Raw genomic sequence first — 22,595 nt, forward strand, 5'->3', positions numbered from 1 at the left:
ACTTTTAATACCCTCCACCTTAGGGTAAAGGAAACTTTAGAAGAAATGTGGCAAAAACCATTAAAATGCCGAATATCGGGAGGTGCCGTTATATGGGGGCTATACCAAATCATGGACCTACACATGCAATGTTTCGCCAAAGGTGCTAGAACCCATTATGACCTAGAAAACCCAATTTTCAAACAAATCCGTGAAAAAATGTGGCAAAAATCATCAAATTACCGAATATCGGGAGGTACCATTATCTGGGTGCTATACCAAAACGTGGGCCTATAATTTCAATGACTCGCCGCACGAACTGATCTACAACTACCAATTTTCAGAGAAATTCGTGAAAAAAAATGTGTCAAAAATTACCAAAATACCGAATATTGGGAGGTACCGTTATATGGGGGCTTTACCAAATACACAGTACAGGGACCCGTTATGACCTACAAATACCAATTTTCAAACAAATCAGTGAAAAAATGTGGCATAAATCATCAAAATACCGAATATCGGCAGGTACCGTTATATGGGGAATATTCCAGAACGTGGACCGATATATCTCATTTTCAATACCAACCATCCTAGACACAATAAAAATTGCTCTGCTAAATTTTGGCGCTCTACGTCAAATAATGTGGACTGTATCGTGATTTCAACAGACAGACAGACAGACGGACATCGTTAAATCGACATAGAATTGTATGCTGATTATGAATATATATACTTTATGGGGTCTACGACGATTATTTAAGGATGTTACAAACGGAATGACAAAGTTAATATACCCTCCTTTCCAAGGTGGAGGGTATAAAAATGGTAGATATCGGACAATTTCTTCTGGTACCACCTCCACATAGGGTTTAAGATTTTGAAAAACAAAACGCTCACAAAATAAGCATCCAACTCGCTTCAAGTTTCACACACACAAACATTTTTTCTAACAAAATATCTGTTGTGAAGATGATATATATCTACGAACCCCTTTTGGTACCTGCCCCACAAAGGGTCAACATTTTGAATATCCATGAAGCTCATAAAACGCGAAATTAACATCCTATTCCAATGGATATATTACTAACCCAAGGTCTGGTGTGAAGACAATATATATATCTGCGAACCGCTTCTGGTACCTTCCCCACAAAGGCTCAAAATTTTGAATAATCAAAACTATTATGAAATCCGAAGTAAGCATCCGGTTTTCTTCATATTTCACATATCCCATTATTTCTACTAACAGAAGATCTTTTGTGAAGATGGAATATATCGATCCATTCCTTCTGGTACCTTACCTATAAAAGGGTCACAATTTTCAATACTTTTATTTGTCATAACATGCGGAACATGTCAGCGATTCTTTACAACAGTGTTGGCATGTTTGTTCGGGATACCATAGTATTTTCTTGTTGCAAAATGATCAGGCCTAATCCCTTTATTGGTTGGTTTTATAAAAACAAAGTTTTTTTTATTGGGGAGAACGATGGTAATGTTTACCAGTGGATAAGGCAGGGAATACCTAGATTCTTTACAGCGAGCTATATCTATATAAATGTTCGACTTTCTGGTAATTTTGCCCATACCAATATTTTTGTCTATATTAGATGAAGTATGGAAATAGAATAGTTCGGTTGACTATAACATTTTCTACAAAAAAATCACATATCTCATGTAGAGTGAAGGGAAGTAACCAGTATAGTCCAAACCTGGCACGTCGCCATAATTATATCATATTTAGTTAGGTCCGATACGAAATGGACAATATTGACCCATTCCTTAGGAACCAACTCCATAGAGGGTCAACATAATCATAACAGAAGTCAAAATACATTTAAATAATCGAACATTGGCTGAGGGTATACATCTGACTGAGGGTATACAATGGTGAGAAATTCCTTTAATTGCAATTATGTTTTGATTTTATTTTCGTTTCTGTCTTTCTTCATCTAAAAATTACATCTGTTTACCGACGACCACCTGATATTTGGGATTTACTTCGACGCAAATTTGTTTTGTTTTACTTTCAATACAATATACTCAGCGACAGATAGACGTGTTGGTGCCAAAACTGCAGTGAAGAAGATGGGGCGTATAAAGCAAAACAATGACTATAAATAAATTTGCAAAGAAAAAGTAATAGAATTTGCGATAGTAAAACATAGAGGGCAAAATTAGAAAAAATAAAAAATTTAAATAAAATTGAAAAAAAAAAAACAGTGGAACCTCTCATTACAAGTGTAGTAAATTGGTGACTTATACAGGGTGAGATAAAAAACTGCAACAAAGTCAAACGCCATAATTTTTACATTTTTATACCCTCCACCATAGTATGGAGGGTATATTAAGTTTGTCATTCCGTTTGTAACACCTCGAAATATACATTTTAGACCCCACAAAGTATATATATTCTTGATCAGCATAAAATTCTATGTCGATTTATCAATGTCCGTCCGTCTGTCCGTCTATCCGTCTGTCCGTCTGTGGAAATCACTCTAGCTTCCGAACGAAATGAAGTAGGTTGATAAAATTTTACTCAAATGTGTACTATGTCTGCCGGACTTTTGGTATTGAAAATGGGCTATATAGGTCCACGTCTTCGGATAGCTCCCATATAACTGTACCTCCCGATATTCGGTATTTTGATGATTTTAGCTACATTATTTACCGGAATTGTTTCAAATTTGGTATTTAAAGTTTTTAATAGATACTACAGCATAAAACAGAAAATGGGCAATGTAGGTCCACGTCTTCGTATAGCCCCCATGTAACGGTACCCCCCGATATTCGGTATTTTGATCATTTTAGCCACATTATTTACCGGAATTGTTTCAATTTTGGTATTTGAAGTTCGTAATGGATACTACAGCACAAAACAGAAAATAAGCCATGTAGGTCTACGTCTTCGTATAGCCCCCATATAACGGTACCCCCCAATATTCAGTATTTTGACGATTTTAGCGACATTTTTTACCGGAACTATTTCAAATTTAGTATTTGAAGTTCGTAATGGATGCTACAACCTATCACAGAAAATTGTCTGTGCAGGACTACGCCTTCGTATAGTCCCCATTTAACGGTACCACCGATCTTCGGTATTCTCATGATTTTAGCGAACCTATTTACCGGAATTGTTTCAAATTTCGCATTTGAAGTTCGTAATGAATACTACAGCCTATGACAGAAAATTGTCTGTGCAGGTCCACGTCTTCGTATGGCCCCCATATAACGGTACACCCCGATATTCGGTATATTGATGATTTTAGCGACATTATTTATCGGAATTGTTTCAAATTTCGCATTTGAAGTTCGTGAAGTTCGATATAACAGCTTATGACAAAAAATTTTGTGTGCAGATCCACGTTTTATAACCACCATGGTACCTCCCTATATTCGACGATTTTAGCTACATTATAAACAGATTTTTTTCAAGTTTCGCATTTGAATATTGTGATATAAGTTGCCTTGTGACAAAAGTTGCCTATGCAGGTCCATGTCGCCATATAGACTCTAATATACGGCTACACGATTTTAACAGAATTTTAAAATCCTTTTATTTTTTTTTTTTTTTGAAAATTGTTGAATTCGTACCAAATGGTGGAGGGTATTCAAAGTTCGGCCTGGCCGAACTTACAGCTTTTTTACTTGTTTTTATTAAGTGAAAGCATAAAATGTGGAAAATAGCATCAACATTTAAGAATTGGTAACCTTTGACACGAATTATGGTCTTCAAACGGCCAATGAAACCATAACACGCTGCCCGAATGTTGCTCTGCGGTATTTTGGCCCATTCCTGGCAAAGCGCTTTATCGTGGTGTTTGACACTTTGCTATTTTTTAGTGCCAACCTTGCTTTCCAAAATACTCCAGACACAATAGTCCAACGGATTAGTAACCGGAGACTTTGGGGGCCATTGTGCTCTGGAAATGAAGCAAGGAACCTCATTTTGTAAACACTCTTGAGTGGGGCGTGCTGAGTTCTGTTGGAATGTCCAAGGTCTGCGGCCAAAATGTTTGCGTGCCCAAGGCTTTAATACAATCTCCAGAATATTTTCGCGATAATATTCGGCATTTATTCTGATGCCAGGGTCGATTAATACGAGCGGAGAGCGACCATCGGTTGTTATGACGGCCCACACCATCACCATGGCCGGCGCTTGAGTTCTGGTGGCCAACCAAAGGTGCATATTTTCAGCTGTCCTCTTTGGCAAGTAAACACGATCATTTTGTTTGTTTACAAACTTCTGGACGACTACTGATATGTTTTCTCATCGGAGAAAACCAAATTCGGAAGTTCATCACTTTCGGCCAAGCCAAGCAGCTCTTTAGCTCTTTTGAGTCTATTATTTTCCGTTGCGGTGTAAGTTCTTGCACTTTTTGGAATTTCAATGGCTTTACCCCGAGCTCATTTTTCAATATTTGCCGAATTGAATATTGCGATATGTTCAGCTCACGAGCCATTTTTCGGCCACTGCGACGCGGATTTCGATCAAGTCGCTTCTTTATATTTCGAACCATTTCTGCTGATGTTGCTGGTTTCTTCCGTCCACTTCCTTGACGTCGGGCTAGGCTACCAGTATCACGGTAACGAGCGATGGTAAGAGACACAAACGATTTATTCACATTTAAATGCTGGAGTGCTCTAACGATAGCCACTTGTGGTTTTCCAGCGAAATATAAAGAAATCACTCTACCACGCTTGAATTCCATTACGAATAACTTTTTTTCTGGAAAATTCTCACCAAATGCTTTTGTACGCTTGTAAACAATATAATGAGCTGTCACTGGAATAATTTTAACAGCTGTCGGACGAGTGGCTTAGAAATGACAGCAGTCTGAAGTTGGTTGCAGCTTTTTCATCTCACCCTATATAAATTTCCATAGTATGTACATACAGGTCAACAATTTGCTTTTTAGGTGTGGGCAAACCAGTTGGAATATAGTTCAAGGTGGACATCGCTTTCAATTGATATATCATGGTGGAGGTTCCACTGTAAATCCATCTATAGGTACCTAATAGTATAAGTAAATACCTAGCTGCAGTAAAGGCCGACCACAACATATTGCTTGAGAATCAGAGAGGGAGAGGGAGAGAGAGTTCATTGTGCTTTGCTTTGCAAATTTGGGACAAATACTTTAATGCTATTGCAATGTCTGACCGCCACCTTGACAGTCATAAGAAGAAGTGGTAGAACTAAAAATCTTCTCAAAACCAGATCCCGTTAAGGTTCCTAATGTTGGCGAATATTGTTTTTAGTTAATGACAATTTAATTATTAATTAATTATTTTAAGGAATCAGTCAAGGTGGATGAACGCAAAGCTCTGCATTTTGATGCTGTGCAAATTTTTGCGGACATCTGGGCTGTAAAGAATTTATAATTTATAGCATGAAGAGATTCAAATGTGTATCTGCTGCCCCGCACCCATTGTTTTGTTTTTCAACAAAAAATATTCAAATCATTTTGTTCGATTTTGAATTTAATTGGAGATTAAATTTATTTCGCTGCTTATTTTGTGGGGGGATTCACTTCTACCTGTCTCCGGTTTTGTTTTTCTCTTTTTTTATTTGGAGATTTAGATCACGTGCCCGTATTTAACTTTATTTTACTAACGTTTTTTTAATTGAATTCAAATTTGTTTTTGTTTTTACTTTAGCAAACAAAAAATAATATTATTATTCGAAATATTTGAAGAAGGCAAGGGGTTTGTTGAAGGAGGTGTGCGTAAGTAATATGTGATCTCAATTGACGACAAAAGATCTAATAGATTGACAGTAAAATGAATGACTAAAGTCCACGGAATTAAGGGGTAGGGGACCATATCTTTTCTTGGCATTGGAAAAACAGAGAATGGTTCAGAGTCAAAGTACAACTAAAAACAAGTAAAAAGAGTATCGGTCGGTTGTGCCGACAGATGTATAACCTTAGCCAATGTTCGGATTTTGAGAGAATGGGCCAATATTGTCTATTTCGTATCGGACCTAAATAAATACGATATAAATATTGCGGCGTTCCAGGTTTGGGCTTTATCGATTACTTACTTCACTTTATATGAGATATCGGATAATTTTTAGAAAATGTTAAAATGTGGGTGAGGTACATCGAAGTATTCCACTTTTATACCCTCCACCGCAGTATTGAGGAGTTTGTCATTTCGTTTGTAACACCTCGAAATATACATTTTCGACCCCACAAACTATATATATTCCTGATCAGCATAAAATTATATGTCCGTCCGTCTGTGGAAATCACTGTGGCTTCTGAACGAAATGAAGTAGGTTGATAAAATTTTACTCTTATGTATATTGAGTCTGCAGAACTATTATTATTGAAAGTGTATTGAAAGTGGACCATGTACGTTCACGTTTTGGTATAGACCCCATATAATGGTACTTCCATATTTTCGGTATTTTGGTGATTTAAGCGACATTATTCACCGGAAATATTTCAAATTTGGTATTTGAAGTTCAAACTGGATAAAATTTGGTATTTTAAGTTCGCAAGGGATACTACAGCCCATGACAGAAAAGTGTCTGTAGAGGTCCACATGTTGGTATAGCCAGTATGGTGCCTCCCTATATTCAGTATTTTGATGATTTCAACTATATTATTCATCGGATGAGGATAGGTGGCTCTTTCCGAAACCTAGGTATTCCCTGCCTTACCCCCTGGTAAACATTACCATCGTTCTCCACTTATAAACAAACGTTGTTTTTATAAAAACAACAATAAAGGGATTAAGCCTGACCATTTTGCAACAAGGAAATCAAAAATTCTACATTCATCTCGGGATTCTGGTTGAGAGACATATATTTAGATATAGGAAGTTGTAAAGAATCGCTGAGTTGTTTCGCAATTTATGACAGAAAAAAGTATTCAAAGTTATAAATTGTGACCCTTTGTGGGTGAAGTACCAGAAGGAAAAAAGAAAAAAGTATTCAAAATTATAAATTGTGACCCTTTGTGGGTGAAGTACCAGAAGGGGTTCGCAGATATTTAGCATATTCACAACAGATCTTGTGTTAACAAAAATGTTTGTATGTGTAAAATTTGAAGAGAGTTAGATGATTATTTCGCCTTTGAACGTTTTGTTTTTCAAAATCTTGAAGCCCATGTGGGGGAGGTACCAGAAGAAATTACCCTTTTTCGACCATCTTTATAACAGATCATGTTTTTATGGAAATATTGAGATATGCCAAGTCTGAATGAAAGCGGATGTTAATTTCGTGTTTTAGGAGCTTCATGGATATTCAAAATTTTGACCCTTTGTGGGAGTGGTACCACAAGGATTGGACCGATATTTCTCATTTTCACACCAGTCCTTAAAATATTGTGCTAAATTGTCTTTTGACAGGTTTACGCGATGATATAATACCTGGTTATGCATCCAGCTATTTATGGTAAGTTTTCTTTACACAATAATTATTGCCAGAGAGGAAATGACAGCAGCAACAACAACTAGGTTTGAAAAAAAAAAATAAAATAAAATAAAAATTAATAATGAAAACAAACAACTATAAACAATACCACACCGAATCGCCGTAGAACGTGTTATTTGTTGTCATAGCGCTTTGGCGTCGCTGCGTTCTTGGTATTTTGAAATTTTCTATAACACCGGCTTGAACGTGTTTAAACTGGTTAAAACTACCCGGGAATATTGTGTTAATAGCGTCAACTGGTCCAACCACCACCCGCCAGTCACACTGACTGGCAGTGATGGTGGCGAGGTGGTGGGAGCGTTTAAAGTACAACCGTGCTCTGTTCGTTAGAATGGTAATAGCTGTTGGGTAGATCGTTGTAAGTTGGGCTTTGTTGTAAGTGTTTATGGCAAGATTTGAATACGTTATTGGAAAACCAGACTAAGTACCTGGCGTAGTAGCCAAATATTGAAATTGAAATTCGTAATAAATGCTGGGTAGTGTTGTAAACACTTGAAATGTTTGTATTTGAAATTAGAGGCTTTGGAGGTCATATATTTGCATGTAAGAAATCTGTGTGAAAGTCTGAGTAGCCTTAAATATTTAATCAGACTAATTTCCATTTATGATCGGAAGTTATAATTATATGTATGCCGAAGTACAGATTTTTATAAATTTTAACACACATCATAACTCACATTTTTCATATTTTTAACATGTGTTCGAATGGGTTTATCATATTTCGATTTTTTTTTTTGAAACGTATTAATATTCAAATTTAAAGAGAAAACTAGTTCAAAGTTTATTTACAGATGTATACCCTTTATTATATAAATTATATTATTATATTATATAAATATATTTTGATTTCTGTTATGATTATTCAAATGTTTAACCCCTTATGCAGTAGGTTCCGAAGGAATAGGCCAATATTGGCCATTTCATATCGGACTTAAATACATATGATAAAAATATTGCGACGTGCCAGGTTTGAACTGTGTTGTGTTGATGGAAATATTGGCATTAACCAAGTCTAGAATGGAATCGGATGTCAATTTCGCTTTTTATGAACTTCATGGATATTCAAAACTTTGAGTCTTTGTGTATCAAATATATATATATATCCGATATATCCCATCTTCACAACGTATCTTTTGTTTGTGGAAATAATGGGACGGGTGAAATATTAAGAGGACCTGATGTTTATTTCGGATTTTATAAACGTTTTGGTTTTTCAAAATTTTGACCCTTTGTGGGGGAGGTACCAGAAGGAATGGTCCGATCTCTACCATCTTTATAATATATTCAGATTCAATTTCGACCTTTTGTGGGGGAGGTACCAGAAGGAGTGGACCGATGTATTCCATCTTGGCACCAGACCTTGGGTTACTAAAATTATTACGCTGTCTGAAAATGGATGACAATCGGACTCTTAAATAAAATTTTATATGAGTTGTAATTATTCAAAATATTGACTCTTTGTGGGAGAGGTACTTGTTGGAGTTGACTGATATTGTCCATTTTCGCACCTGGCGTAGCACTGATAAAAATATTAGGATTTTCAAAGTTGGAGCAAAATTGGATTATCGTTTCTCTTTCTGTGCAAAAATATTTTATGAAAATTTCGACCTTTTGTGGGGGAGATACAAGAAGGAGTGGACCGTTTTATCTCACCTTCACAGTGGATCTTGTGTTAGTAGAAATAACGGGATGTGGGAAATATTGAGGGAACCGAATACTTATTTCGGATTTTATAATCGTTTTGGTTATTTAAAATGTTGACCCTTTGTGGAGTAGGTACCAGAAGGTATGGTCCGATATGTACCATTTTTCATAACAGATCTTGCGTTGGTGGAAATATTGGGGGGTGCAAAGTCAAAATATAATCGGGTGTTAATTTGGCCTTTTATGAGCTTCATGAGTATTCAAAATTTTGACCTGAAGGAGTGGACCGATATATGCCATATTCACACCAGACCTTGGGTTAATTAAAATATTCTGATCTGTGTAATTTGAAGACACTTACATCTCATTTTATAAGAGTTATAATTATTCAAAATTCTTACCCTTTACAGCGGATCTTGTGTTAGTTGAAATAATGCTATGTGCGAAATATGAAGATAACTGGATGCTTATTTCGGATTTTATGATCGTTTTGGTTATTCAAAACTTTGACTCTTTGTGGGGTAGGTACCAGAAGGAATGGTCCAATCTCTACTATCCTTATAACAGATCTTGTGCCAAGTCTGAATGAAATGGGATGTTAATTTCGTGTTTTATGAGCTTCATTGATATTCAAAATTTTGAACCTTTGTAGGGGAGGTACCAGATGGAGTGGACCGATATATTCCATCTTTACACCAGACCATGAGTTAATAAAAATATTGTGATATGTTTAATTTGAAGATAAGCGGACTCCTACATCATATTTTAAAAAAGTTAAAATTATTCCAAATTTTTCGCACGTTACCTAGCATTAGGATTTTCAAAGTTGGACAAATATACGATTATGATTTCTCTTTCTGAGCAGTAAAATTGGATGCTCCCTTCGAGAGTTATCGTGCGCACCAGCCAGCCATACAGACAGACGGACATCACTAGATCGACTTCAAATATCGTGAAACGGATTTGATCCAAAGAGACCTAGGGTCTAAAACCCTTTTTTTTCCATGAGGCACGAAATATGAAAATGGAATACTATACTAAACATAGAGGGTATATTTCATTTGATAGCCATATGGTTGAATCGGACCGTCCTTCTAAGAAAAAAAACTTGTCTAAAAATTGAGGAAATTTTAAAATATCTTTCATATGAACTTCTGAGATAAAAGAAATTCTAAAGGGAAGACGAAGTAACTATTCAGTCGTCCTTAATAGCAAATCTCTTCAGAATCTTCAGCATATAACCAAGCATCCTCTGAATGTCTTCCTAAAATGGAAAACCTTGTAAAGATTGGAGGTATTTCAAATAATTTCTATAGATGGAAGAATTTTAATTCTCGTACAAATTTTTTTCTGCAGATTTGAGATCCTTTAATGACCTTCTATAGATAAACACCATTTAAAAGACTTTCATAAAAGCCTTTCCGGAAGTTATTTAACCTATGAGTAATCTTCAATTAGAGGATGTGGGTGTGCTCCACATATCTCCACATATAGTCCTCTTAATTTTAATTTTTAATCAGTGTCCATAAATGGAGCCAAACCACCCTTTTTATCTGACAGGTAACATATCCAATGGCTTCTTAGTCTTAATTTTTCACCTGAGGTTCCTATTTCCATTCAACCCATCGTTTTATCGATAATTAATCAATCGTGTTTGACAACCACTTACAACCACTCACAACCAGTTCGAACCATTCACAAAGGCAACGTTTAAAACATTTAACACCCACCCACCAACAACAACAGGTAATTTGAATAAATCCACAATTGTTGTTGTTCTTCTTCTTGTGGTCATTTCACATAATAAACATTGTCAAATATTATTACCGAAAAAAAAAAAAATAATTCTGTTGGATTTTTTAATTCATTAACACATTTAAGTAGAGATTAACAACAAATCGTTAAATGAAAGAAGGCAAATATTTACAGGGATCCCATAATGAACCCGGTTTATAGCTCACGAATTGCTAAACAAACGAAGTATGGTATTTGTCGAAGAAAAAACGGTTTTATGGTTATTTTTAGGCTAAATTGCTATTTAGCAGGTAGAAAAGGTAAATATATATGGTAAATAAATTGGAATGTTGCTTCTGGTAATGAGAGGAAATTCCATTCGGTAGTTGGCCAAATGTTTGATACCACAAAATTGAGTTTCTTATAACTGATTAAAGAGAGAGAGAGAGAGAGAGAGAAGAGGAGAACGGTAAAGAGAAAAATGGGCCTCCAATGTTCTAAAACTCTTAATTCGACAGAAGGCCTTAAAAAATCTTTTGTCAACGGAAGGCCTTCCTGCACATAGGGGACCCTTCCTGCACATAGGGGACCCTTGCATGGTCTTCTCTTCGTCGAAGGTCTTTAAAATCCATTTTGAGCATAAAAATCCTTCCTGAGTACATTAAGAATTCCGAAGGACAAATTTTTGGAAAAACGTACTAAAAGGGTAAGAAAAGTACTAAAATTTAAATACTTTGTATTGGATAAGTGAAATGAGCTAGAATTCAGAAATTGGGAATGAGAGTCACTGATGGAGAGCAGGATAGATATACCAAAAGATTTTCGGAAATTTGTACTAAGAGTTCTGAAATGGTACTAAACTTGTAACAGTGTACCATTTGGTATTATGCGAAAGGATAGAGCTAAAAACTTGAAATTTTGAATGAAAATCAAGGTTGGAAAGTTAGTTTGATATATGATTTCAAAAATGTGTGCTAAGTGTACGAACTGTACTTAATGGTACTAAATTTGGAACATTTAGATTATGGTAAACAAAAATTGGAAATTTTTTATTGGCGTCCCTGTTGGTGGTTGGTTTGTGATAAAGAGTGGTTTTAAAAATAGGAAAATACATGGTACACCCAAAGTATTCAGCAGTACTATATTTGGTACAATTTGGTATTGTGTGAATAAATAGTGCCTTAAATTTGAAATTTGGTATTAGGGTCGCTGTTAATGTATGACCTGGACATATGCAGGTGGTTTCGGAAATGTGTACATTAATGGTACGAAAAGTACTAAATGACACTATATTTGGTATTGGGTGAAGGGATGGGTCTGGAATCCCGATATTCGATATTGATCTCTGATTGATTGATTGTTCGAAAAGTACTAAATGACACCAAATTGGGTATTTGGTGAATGGATAGAGCTGGAATCCTCAAAATTTGATATTGAGGTTTTTGTTGGCATCTGTCGTCAAGATCTGAAGATGGTTTTGGAAATATGTGCTACAAGTGCAGGAAAAGTACTAAATAGTACTGTACCTGGTACAATTAGGTATTAGGTAAACAGGCAGTGCTTGAAATATTATATTTCATTATGGTCACTGTTAGTTATAGCCTGGACATATGGAGGTGGTTTCGGACATTTGTACTTGAAATGTATGAAAAGTATTACATGGTACTTAATTGCGTATTGAGTGGTGAGATGTGGCTGGAATCCTCAAATTTGATGTTGAGATCTCTGTTGCCATCTGGAATTGAGATATGGAGGTAGTTTTGGTAATGAGTACTATAATTGTCCGAAAAGTACTAAATATTGCTAAATTGGGTATTGGGTGAAGGGATATGTTAAAATATGGAGGTGGTTTTGAAAATACCTACTAAAAAGTACCTACTAAATGGTACTACATTTGGTATTGGGTGAAGGGATAGAATCCAGAAATTTGATATTGAGGTCACTGTTGGCATCGGAGGTTGAGAAATGAAGATAGTTTTGAAATTGCGTATCATAATTGTTCAAAAAGTATTAAGTGGTACTAAATTGGCTGAAAGCATTGACCCAGGATCCCGGTATAGGTATGGAATCTTTAAATTTGATAGTGAGGTCCATGTTGGTCTCTGAAATTGAGATATGGGGGTGATTTTGGAAATATGTACCATGAGGCCACTGTTGGGTTCTAGTGTTTACATATGGAGACCTTAAAATTGTTTTGATCAGAAAAATTGGATGTGGGTACATTGTGCAATGGTTTTACAAATATCCTCCTCTGTAAACTTTAAAATGAAAGGTATTGAAGACATTTTGGCATATTTAAGGAAAGTGTCAGTTGAAGAAATATTCTCTATAAAATGTTAATCTGAATCTCTGAATTTTGGTTTATATTTGTTTCGTCAAATTAAGTTTCAGAAGGCTCTAGAAGAAGTAAATAAGGCCTTCTTGGTATAGCCAAAAGTTCTTCTGGATATAGAGATGCTGCAGAAGGTCTTCGGCTATTGAAAAGCTGCGGAAAGTCTTCCGGCTATAGAAGAGCTGTAGAAGGTCTTCGGGCCATAGAAAAGCTGCAGATGGTCTTCTGGCTATAGAATAACTGCAGAAAGTCTTCTAGCTATATAAGAGCTGCTGGAAGTCTCCTGGCTATAGAAGAGCTGCTCAAAGTCTTCTGGCTATAAAGGAGCTGCAGAATGTCTTCTGACTATAGAAGGGCTGCAGAATGTCTTCTGACTATAGAAGAGCTGTACAGCTGTAGCTATAGTTTTGGCTATAAAAGAATTAAATAACGCCTTCTGGCTATAGAAAAAATGCAGAACGTCTTCTGGCTATAGAAGAGCTGCAAAAGAGGTACAGAAGATGTTTTATCTATAGAAGACCTTCTACAGGCCCTATAGAAGGGCTGCATAATGTCTTCTGATCATAAAAGAGCTGAAGCTGGTCTTCTGATTATTAAAGAGTTGAAGAAGGCCTTCTGGCTTCGGAAGAGCTGAAAATGGCCTTCTGGTCATAGGAAAACTGAAGTAGGCCCATAGGTTGGTGGCCATAGAAGAGCTTAAACAGTTCTTCTGGTACACAAGAGCTGCAGCAGGTGCCGAAAAATACTTTCTGACTATAGAAAAGTCGAAGTAACCCTTCTGGCTATAGAAGAGCTACAGAAGGTCTTCTGGCTATAATAAGTTACAGTAGGCCTTCTAGCTATAGAAAAACTGAAGAAGATCTTCTGACTAGTCTCAGAAGATCTTCTGGATATAGAAGAGCCTTAGAAGATCTTCTGGCTATATAAGAGACTCAGAAGGTCTTAGAAAAGCTTCAGAAAGTCTTCTGGCTATAGAAAAAATAATATCCCTTCTCACTTTCATTTTTTTCGAAATTCTATTCAAATGGTACAACCAATTCTTCACTGATATATACGCACACAAATATATATATTTTAAATTGTGTGTCAATACTCCAGATTAATATTTGCACAAATGATAATGACTATGAACATCATTATCATTTTTATAATAATGATAATGAAGATCATCATCCCAATCCATTGTATTGATACGTCATCGTTATCGAGTGACGTTTGGTAATCGCCGGTTGAAACCACCTCCAACAGACAACAACCTCTCAATGTTGGCTGATTGCGCCTCTTTGGTGGAGATCCACATCCACACCAAGTAATCACCCCAGAAACTGAAATAAAATCAAGAGTAACACTTCTTCGAAAGAAAAAAAGAAAAAAATCAATAGCAAAACAATTTTCAGATACAAGCGGTCTGGGGCGGCTGAAAACCTGAAATGATAAGATGATGATGGCAATTGACAACAACAAGAAAAATATTAAATAAAATAAACATTTATTTTACAACGGAAAAGTATGAAAAAAAAATCATAACAACATAAAAACAATAACATAAACCCAAATAATGTTAAAGGGGTTTATGAAGAGTTCAAGGGAAGAATCTTTTATAAGAATATTTCCTGATGGAGATAGGATTTTGTCAAACAATCTGATACTCAGGAATGGAATTTGCCGCCAATACGATGATCTAAATTTCCAATTTTTATGAAAGTAAATTATTTTTTACACCTTACATTGCGGGAGGAGCCTGTGACCCAGTGCCGTTTCATTGGCCTTGTCGTTGCTTTATTTACTTCCAGGAATCTTCCCCTAGTTCAATGAATAATTTCGGCTTATTTTCTAAACATTTAATGTTTGTGGTCTTACTTTTTCCCCCTTCCGAGAAGGGGGTATACATTAGTTGAGGGTTCGCGGAAATTACTATGGCATGTCTGCCAAGAACTCATTAGATGTTGATAAGAAAGTTAATAAGAAGGAAAGAATCGATTGGTTATTGATTTTCTTACAATAAACATTTGGAACGGTTAATAAATGATAAATTGTTAACTTGTAACTTTACACACCTCTTTCCCCAATCATTTTCCTAAAACAAGTTTCCCTCTTTCATTTTCATGCCACACCTCCACTGTACGCATTATGTTAGTAATGGTAATCTGAAGTCTTACAAAGTGGCCTGTTTTTGTGGCTTTCGTTTGTTGTCCAGCGCTTACTGGTTTTTTTGGGTATAAAAATTTCAAAATTTATTTTTCAACAACAAATTCCAGTTTTCGTCTATTTTACATAAATTGATTGCACTTTGTATTTGAGTGAGTTTTTTTGTTGCATTTTTTCTAATATAAAGTTTTAATATTCAAAAATAGAAAATCAAATAGATGGCTGTTGTTTTACTCTCTCTCTCTCTCTCTCTCTCTTTCTCTTATCAATTGGTCTATTTTGGGAAAATCAGAAGCAATTGAAGAGGAAAAGGGGTAGAGTTCGACATTGTCGACAGGTTTCTACGCTACATGCCTTTGTTTAGGAATGTAGCCGAAGAAGGTCATAGAAGACCTGAAGAAGGCCATAGAAGACCTGAAGAAGGCCATAAAATACCTTAAGAAGGCTTTTTGGCTTTGAAAGACTTGAAGAAGTCCATCTGGTTATAGAAGGACTGAAAAAGATCTTTTGGCCAAAGTAAATCTTATAAAGGGCTAAAGGGCATAGAAGATCTGGAGAAGGCTTATTGGCTTTGGAAGACTTGAAGAAGGCCTCCTGGCTATAGAAGGCCTTCTGGCCATAGAAGAGCCGAAGATAGACTTTCGGCTATAGAAGAGGTGAGGCAGGTCTTCTGGCCATAGAAGAGCTGAAGCAGTTATTTTACCAAAGAAGAGCCGAAAAAGGCCTTCTGGCTTTGAAAGAGATGAAGAAGCCTTCTGCAGCTCTTTTACTGCCAGAAGGCTGATTGCGGCTCGATTATGGCTGATTGCGCTCTCTGATGATGTAGCCGAAGCAGGCCATAATAGACCTGACGAAGGCCATAGAAGAACTGAAGAAGGCAAGAGAAGACTTAAAGAAGGCTTTCAAATACTTGAAGAAGACCTTATGGCTATAGAAAGGTTGAATGAGCCCTTTTGGCCATAGAAAAATCTCATAAAGGGCTAAAGGGCATAGAAGCCCTGAAGAAGGCTTTTTGGTTTTGGAAGATTTGAAGAAGGCATTCTGGCCATATGAGATCTGCAGAAGGTCTTCTGGCCATAGAAGAGCTGCAGAAGGTTTTCTGGCCATAGAAGAGCTGCAGAAGGTTTTCTGGCCATAGAAGTGTTTCAGAGGGCCTTCGGGCTATAGAAGAGGTGAGGCAGGTCTTCTGGCTATAAAAGATCTGCAATAGATCTTCTGGCTATAGAAGAGCTGAAGGAGCTTTTCTGGCTATAAAAGAGCTGAAGCAGGTCTTCTGGCCATAGAAGAACTGATGGAGCTTTTCTGGCTATAAAAGAGCTGTTGCAGGTCTTCTGTCCATAGAAGAGCTGTTGCAGGTCTTCTGTCCATAGAAGAGCTGTAGCAGGTATTCTGTCCATAGAAGAGCTGTAGCAGATCTTTTGGCCATAGAAGAGCTGTAGCAGATCTTCTGGCCATAGAAGAGCTGTAGAAGGCCTTCTATCCGTAAAAGAGCTGCAGAAGGCCTTCTATCCGTAAAAGAGCTGCAGAAGGTCTTCTGGCCATAGAAGAGCTGTGCCAGGTCTTCCGGCCAAAGAAGAGCTGAAGCAGGTCTTCTGCCCCATAGAAGAGCTGAAGCAGGTCTTCTGCCCCATAGAAGAGCTGAAGCAGGTCTTCTGGCAATAGAAGAGTTGCAGCAGGTCTTCTGGCTATAGAAGAGCTGCAGCAGGTCTTCTGGCTATAGAAGAGCTGCAGCAGATCTTCTGGCCATAGAAGAGCTGCAGCAGATCTTCTTGCCATAGAAGAGCTGCAGCAGATCTTCTGGCCATAGAAGAGCTGCAGCAGATCTTCTGGCCATAGAAGAGCTAAAGAAGCTCTTCCAGCTATAGAAGAGCTAAAGCAGCTCTTCCAGCTATAGAAGAGCTAAAGCAGCTCTTCCAGGTAAAGAAGAGCTAAAGCAGCTCTTCCAGCTATAGAAGAGCTAAAGCAGCTCTTCCAGCTATAGAAGAGCTAAAGCAGCTCTTTCAGCTATAGAAGAGATGAAGCAGGTCTTCTGGCTATAGAAGAGCTGTAGCAGGTCTTCTAGCTACAGAAGAGCTGTAGCAGGTCTTCTAGCTACAGAAGAGCTGTAGCAGGTCTTCTAGCTACAGAAGAGCTGTAGCAGGTCTTCTAGCTACAGAAGAGCTGTAGCAGGTCTTCCAGCTACAGAAGAGCTGTAGCAGGTCTTCTGTCTACAGAAGAGCTGAAGCAGGTCTTCTGCCCCATAGAAGAGCTGAAGCAGGTCTTCTGCCCCATAGAAGAGCTGAAGCAGGTCTTCTGCCCCATAGAAGAGCTGAAGCAGGTCTTCTGCCCCATAGAAGAGCTGAAGCAGGTCTTCTGGCAATAGAAGAGCTGCAGCAGGTCTTCTGGCTATAGAAGAGCTGCAGCAGGTCTTCTGGCTATAGAAGAGCTGCAGCAGGTCTTCTGGCTATAGAAGAGCCGAACAAGGCCTTCTGGCTTTGGAAGAGCTGAAGCAGCTCTTCGGGCTATAGATTTGCTGAAGCAGCTCTTCGGGCTATAGAAGTGCTGAAGCAGCTCTTCGGGCTATAGAAGTGCTGTAGCAGCTCTTCGGGCTATAGAAGAGCTGAAGCAGCTCTTCGGGTTATAGAAGAGCTGAAGCAGCTCTTCGGGCTATAGAAGAGCTGAAGCAGGTCTTCTAGCTATAGAAGAGATGAAGCAGCTGAATAAGCCCTTTTGGCCATAGAAAATCGTATAAAGGGCTAAAGGGCATAGAAGACCTGAAAAAAGTTTTTTTTTGGCTTTAGAAGACTTGAAGAAGGCCTTCTGGCCATAGAAGAACAGAAGATGGACTTCTGGCTATAGAAGAGCCGAAAAAGGTCCTCTGGTTGTAGAAGAGCCGAAGAAGGCCTTCTGGCTCTGTAAGATCTGAAGAAGGCTTTCTGGCTATAGAAGAGCCGAAAAAGGTCTTCTGGTTGTAGAAGATCCGAAGAGGGCTTTCTGGCCGTAAATCAGCTGCAGAAGGCCTTCTGGTCATAGAAGAGCTGCAGAAGGTCTTCTGGCCATAGGAAAGATGCAGAAGACCTTCTGGTCATAGAAGAACTGAATCAGCTCTTCTGCCCATCGCTCGCTATAGAAAAGCTGAAGCAGCTCTTCTGCCCATAGAAGAGCTGAAGCGAGTATTCTGGCTATAGAAGAGCTGATGCACGCCTTTTGGCTATAGAAGAGCTGTAGCAGGTCTTTTGGCTATAGAAGAGTTGAATCAGGTCTTCTGGCTCTGGAAGAGCTGAAGGCTGCAGAAGGTCTTCTAGATATAGTAAAGCTGCGGAAGGTCTTCTGGATATAGAAGGGCTGTGGAAGGCCTTCTGGCTATTGAAAGGCCGCATAAGGCCTTCTAGCTATGGAAAGGCTGCAGAAGGCCTTCTGGCAATTGAAAGGCTGCAAAAGGTCTTCTGGCTTTAGAGGAGCTGAAGCTGCTTTTCTGAGCTCAAACAGGCCTTCTGGGCGTAGAAGAGCTGCAGCAGGCCTTCTGGCAATAGAAGCTGCAAAAGGTATTTTGGTTAAAGAAGAGCGGCAGAAGGCCTTCTGTGTGTAGAAGAGTTCTTCAGATGTAAAAGTGCCACAAAATGTTGTAGGGTATTCTATGCGAAAATGAGATTTTCCGAGATTTTCGTTTTTTCCGTTGAACAGTTTTAACAGCAATTCTTGCTGTCCGATTAATGTCTCTCTATGGCACTCTCTCTCTATTCCCTCTCTTTCATATCCCCTAAGAATTATTTGATTATCAGTGATTGATTGAGAAGACAACTAGCAAACAGTTTAAAGTCTGAAGCTCTTTTGGCTTATCTCCATCTAAAATCTAAGGAGAATACTCTCATTTTCACTCTCTCTCGCTCTCTTTCTTATAACAATTGTAAAACACTATGCGTTCTCTATTTCAAAACCCAGGGTATTCAGTTTTATTTACTTACAATACCGATCGGGTTCTCATTGGTTTTATTGATGTTTTGGGTTTTCACTCATTTACATTTAGGTAGCTACTAGCCAGGTAGCCAGCCCGCCAGCCAGCTAAGCGATCGTGTTGTATAGTCGTCGGTTCGGTTAAATGCGGTTATTTTGTCGTTGTCGTCGCAGCAGTTGTTGTTATTATTCTTGTTGCTGCATTGCCATTGCCCAGTGCTAGTGCCTTCGTTCTGCGTGCGTGTGAGTGTGCGAGTGTGTGTTATTGTGTTTTCATAATTTTTTACGATTTGAAAAAAAGTAACATTTTCAAAATTCAGATTCATCTGAGCCGTTCGCCTGTCAAGTTGATCGTTACGCGCAATTCCGTAAATAGTCGGGTGGTGATCGTTAAACAAACGAAGCAAAGAAAACCGTTATACTTGTGTTTTTTCAAAAGAAAAATAAAAGAACGAAGTGTTGAAAAAATTTTTGAGTTTTGAAGGAAAAATATTCCTCATCCATAAAAAAAAAACAAACAAAAGAATTAAAGTGGAAGAGTGGTCTGTTGTTGCTGCTGCTGCTGCGTTTAAATTGAATTCATAAAAAGTACGTTGACTGGTGTTCGAACGAACTGTTGTACTGTGTGGCTACTGCATTTCGAATGCAGTTGGTCAGTCCGCCAGTCTTGTTTTGTTTTTCTTTTGAGTTTTTTTTTTCAAAACTGTCAAGCTAATCTAATGTGTGTTAGTTCTCATTATTATTGTGTGTCGCGTTTAAGAAATTCCAATTCCTATCGTCTCAAACATTTTCTGTAATTACGGTTTTAGTTGCAGCGTCTTAAGTGTGTGTGTTTCTTTGTTGTTGTTGGCATATTTCCTCAGTTATTTAAAAAATGAAAAATGTGCAGGCGTTAAGACAATTTAAACACAAATTTCTACACTTGATTATTAAATTAAAAATTTTAAACAAGCATTTTTTGATGCAGTGAAGTGGTGACCTGCGGAAATTCGTTCATTTCCTTCAGAAATAATTTTTTTTTTATGATTTTGTAGTAAAAGAAATATGACAGTTTCTGGGAGTCACTACTTATTTTAGAACAAAGTAGGAAGAGTTATTTTTATGCCCTCCGACATGGACACTATACGAGTATATTAAATTCATTCCTCGGAAACCCCATTAGTAAAGTGTATTTTTTTTTTTAAATATAGAAAAAATTTAAAGTTACTTTGGTCGGGCTGAACTTTGAATACCCTCCACCATTTGGAACGAATTTGGAAATTTTCAAAAAAGAAAAAGAAAAAATAATAAATAAATAATAATAATAATTAATTCCTTAAAAAGTCTGTTGAAATCTTAAAAATACCTAATATAGCCGTTATATTGGGGTCTATACGAAGAGGTGGAGTTGCACAGACAATTTGCTGTCAGAGGCTGTAGTATGTGAATATTGAAGATAAAATTATCAAAATTACGAATATTGGGGGTACCGTTATATGGGGGCTATACGAAGGCGTGGACCTGCATAGACAATTTTCTCTCATAGACCATTACGAATTCTAAATACGAAATTTGAAACAATTCCGGTGAATATTCTACCTAAAATCGTCAAAATACCGAATATAGGGAGATTCTTATATATTGGGCTTATTCGAAGACCGGGACCTGAATAAAAAATTTTCTATCATAGGCTTTAGTATATATTTCGAACTTCAAATACCAAATTTGAAAGAATTCCAGTGAATAATGTTGCTAAAATCATCAAAATACCGAATTAGGGAGGTACCGTTATATGGGGGCTATACGAAGACCTGGACCTGCATAAAAAATTTTCTGTGTTAAGCTGTAGTATCTATTTCGAACTTCAAATAAAACATTTAAAATGATTCCGGTGAATGTCGCAAAAATCGTCAAAATACCGAATATAGGAAGGTACTATTATATATGGGGCCTATATGAAGACCAGGACCTGCATGGACAATTTTCTGCTATAGACTGTAGTTCCCATTACGAACTATAAATACGAAATTTAAAACAACTCCGGTGAAAAATGTCTGTAAAATAATCGAAATACCGAATATTGGGAGATATCGTTATATCGGGGCTTTAAGGCAATTTTCTGTCACAGGCCATTGCGAACTTGAAATACCAGACTTGAAACAATTGCGGTAAATAATGTCGCTAAAATCATGAAATGCCGAATACCGGGGGAGGGGGATCTACTGTTGTATTTGGCCTATACGATATCGTGGACATTTTTCTTCCGGGGGGTAAATTGCTTAGAAGGAACTTCCCGAATATCGGGAGGTACCGTTATATGGAGGATATATGATATCATGGATCTATATAGACAATACTCTTTCAGGGGGCAAAGTACTCGGAAGGAACTCCTTTTGTAGAATTTCAGACAATTCCATTGAATAATGTGACAAAACACAGATCTGTGCAAAAATTCAGCTTCCTATCTTTATTCGTTTTGACCCTAACGTGATCAGAACAGACTTGCGGACAGGGCTTAAAATTTTACACTGATCAAGAATATATGTGCTTTGTTATGTCTAAAATGATTATTTCGACGAGTTACAAGCGGAATGACGAACTTAATATACCCTCCATGACAGAGGGTATAAAAAGTCAATCAGATTTGTCGACAGATATACAGCCTCTAGCAAATTGTTTCGCAAATTTTGATAGATAAAAGTACTGAAAATTGTGACCCTTTGTGCGTGAGGTACCAGAAGGGTTTCGCAGATATATATCATCTTCACAATAGACCATGTGTTAGCAAAAATGTTTGTGTGTGAAATTTGAAGAGTGTTGGATGCTTATTTCGCTTTCTTTTAGCGTTTGAGCCCCATGTGGGGGAGGTGCAGAAGAAATCGTCCTATATACTCCCATCTTCGTAACATATCTTGTATCGATGGATGGAATAATGTGTGAAGTATGAAAGCAACCAGATGCTAATTTTGCATTTTATAATCGTTTTGGTTATTCAAAACTTCGTCCCTTTGTGTGGGAGGTATCAGAAGGAATGGTCCGATCTCTACCCATTCTCTAATAGATCTTGTGTTGATAGAAATATTGAGATGTGCCAAGTCTGAATGCTTTTAAAGAGCTTCATGGATATTCAAAATTGTGACCCTTTGTGGGGGAGGTACCAGAGGTTCCCGTTTTGGTATGGCCCTATATAACGCCTTCGTCCACTTTATGTGTTTTTTGAAAAGTTTAACTGAATTATCCAAATGGTCTTATTGGCATTTGTAGTTTTAAGTGGAAAACGTTTGAATTCAGATACGTTTATATAAACATGTTTTATTTACCCAATGGTGGAGGGTATTAAAAATTCGGAACGGCCGAACTTAATGTTTTTACTTGTTTTTGGTACCTCCCTCACAAAAGTTAAACATT

At 37.4% G+C, this 22,595-nt stretch overlaps 1 protein-coding gene across 2 annotated transcripts in view; it reads left to right on the forward strand.

Annotated features, from left to right (window-relative positions):
• The window catches only part of LOC105261532 (uncharacterized), a 92,886-nt gene that overhangs the window by 38,936 nt on the left and 31,355 nt on the right, over window positions 1-22,595 (forward strand). Inside the window, exon 1 of one of the 2 annotated variants that reach the window (XM_059124782.1) lies at window positions 19,467-19,796. The exons of the other annotated variant lie outside the window; for it this stretch is intronic. The gene's annotated coding sequence lies outside the window, so the exon portion shown is untranslated. Of the gene's footprint in view, window positions 1-19,466; window positions 19,797-22,595 lie in introns of those variants that run through there. 2 annotated transcript variants of the gene reach the window in all.

The sequence above is a fragment of the Musca domestica genome, unplaced genomic scaffold (genome assembly GCF_030504385.1).
Source record: "Musca domestica strain aabys unplaced genomic scaffold, Musca_domestica.polishedcontigs.V.1.1 3, whole genome shotgun sequence".
Taxonomy (NCBI): domain Eukaryota; kingdom Metazoa; phylum Arthropoda; class Insecta; order Diptera; family Muscidae; genus Musca; species Musca domestica.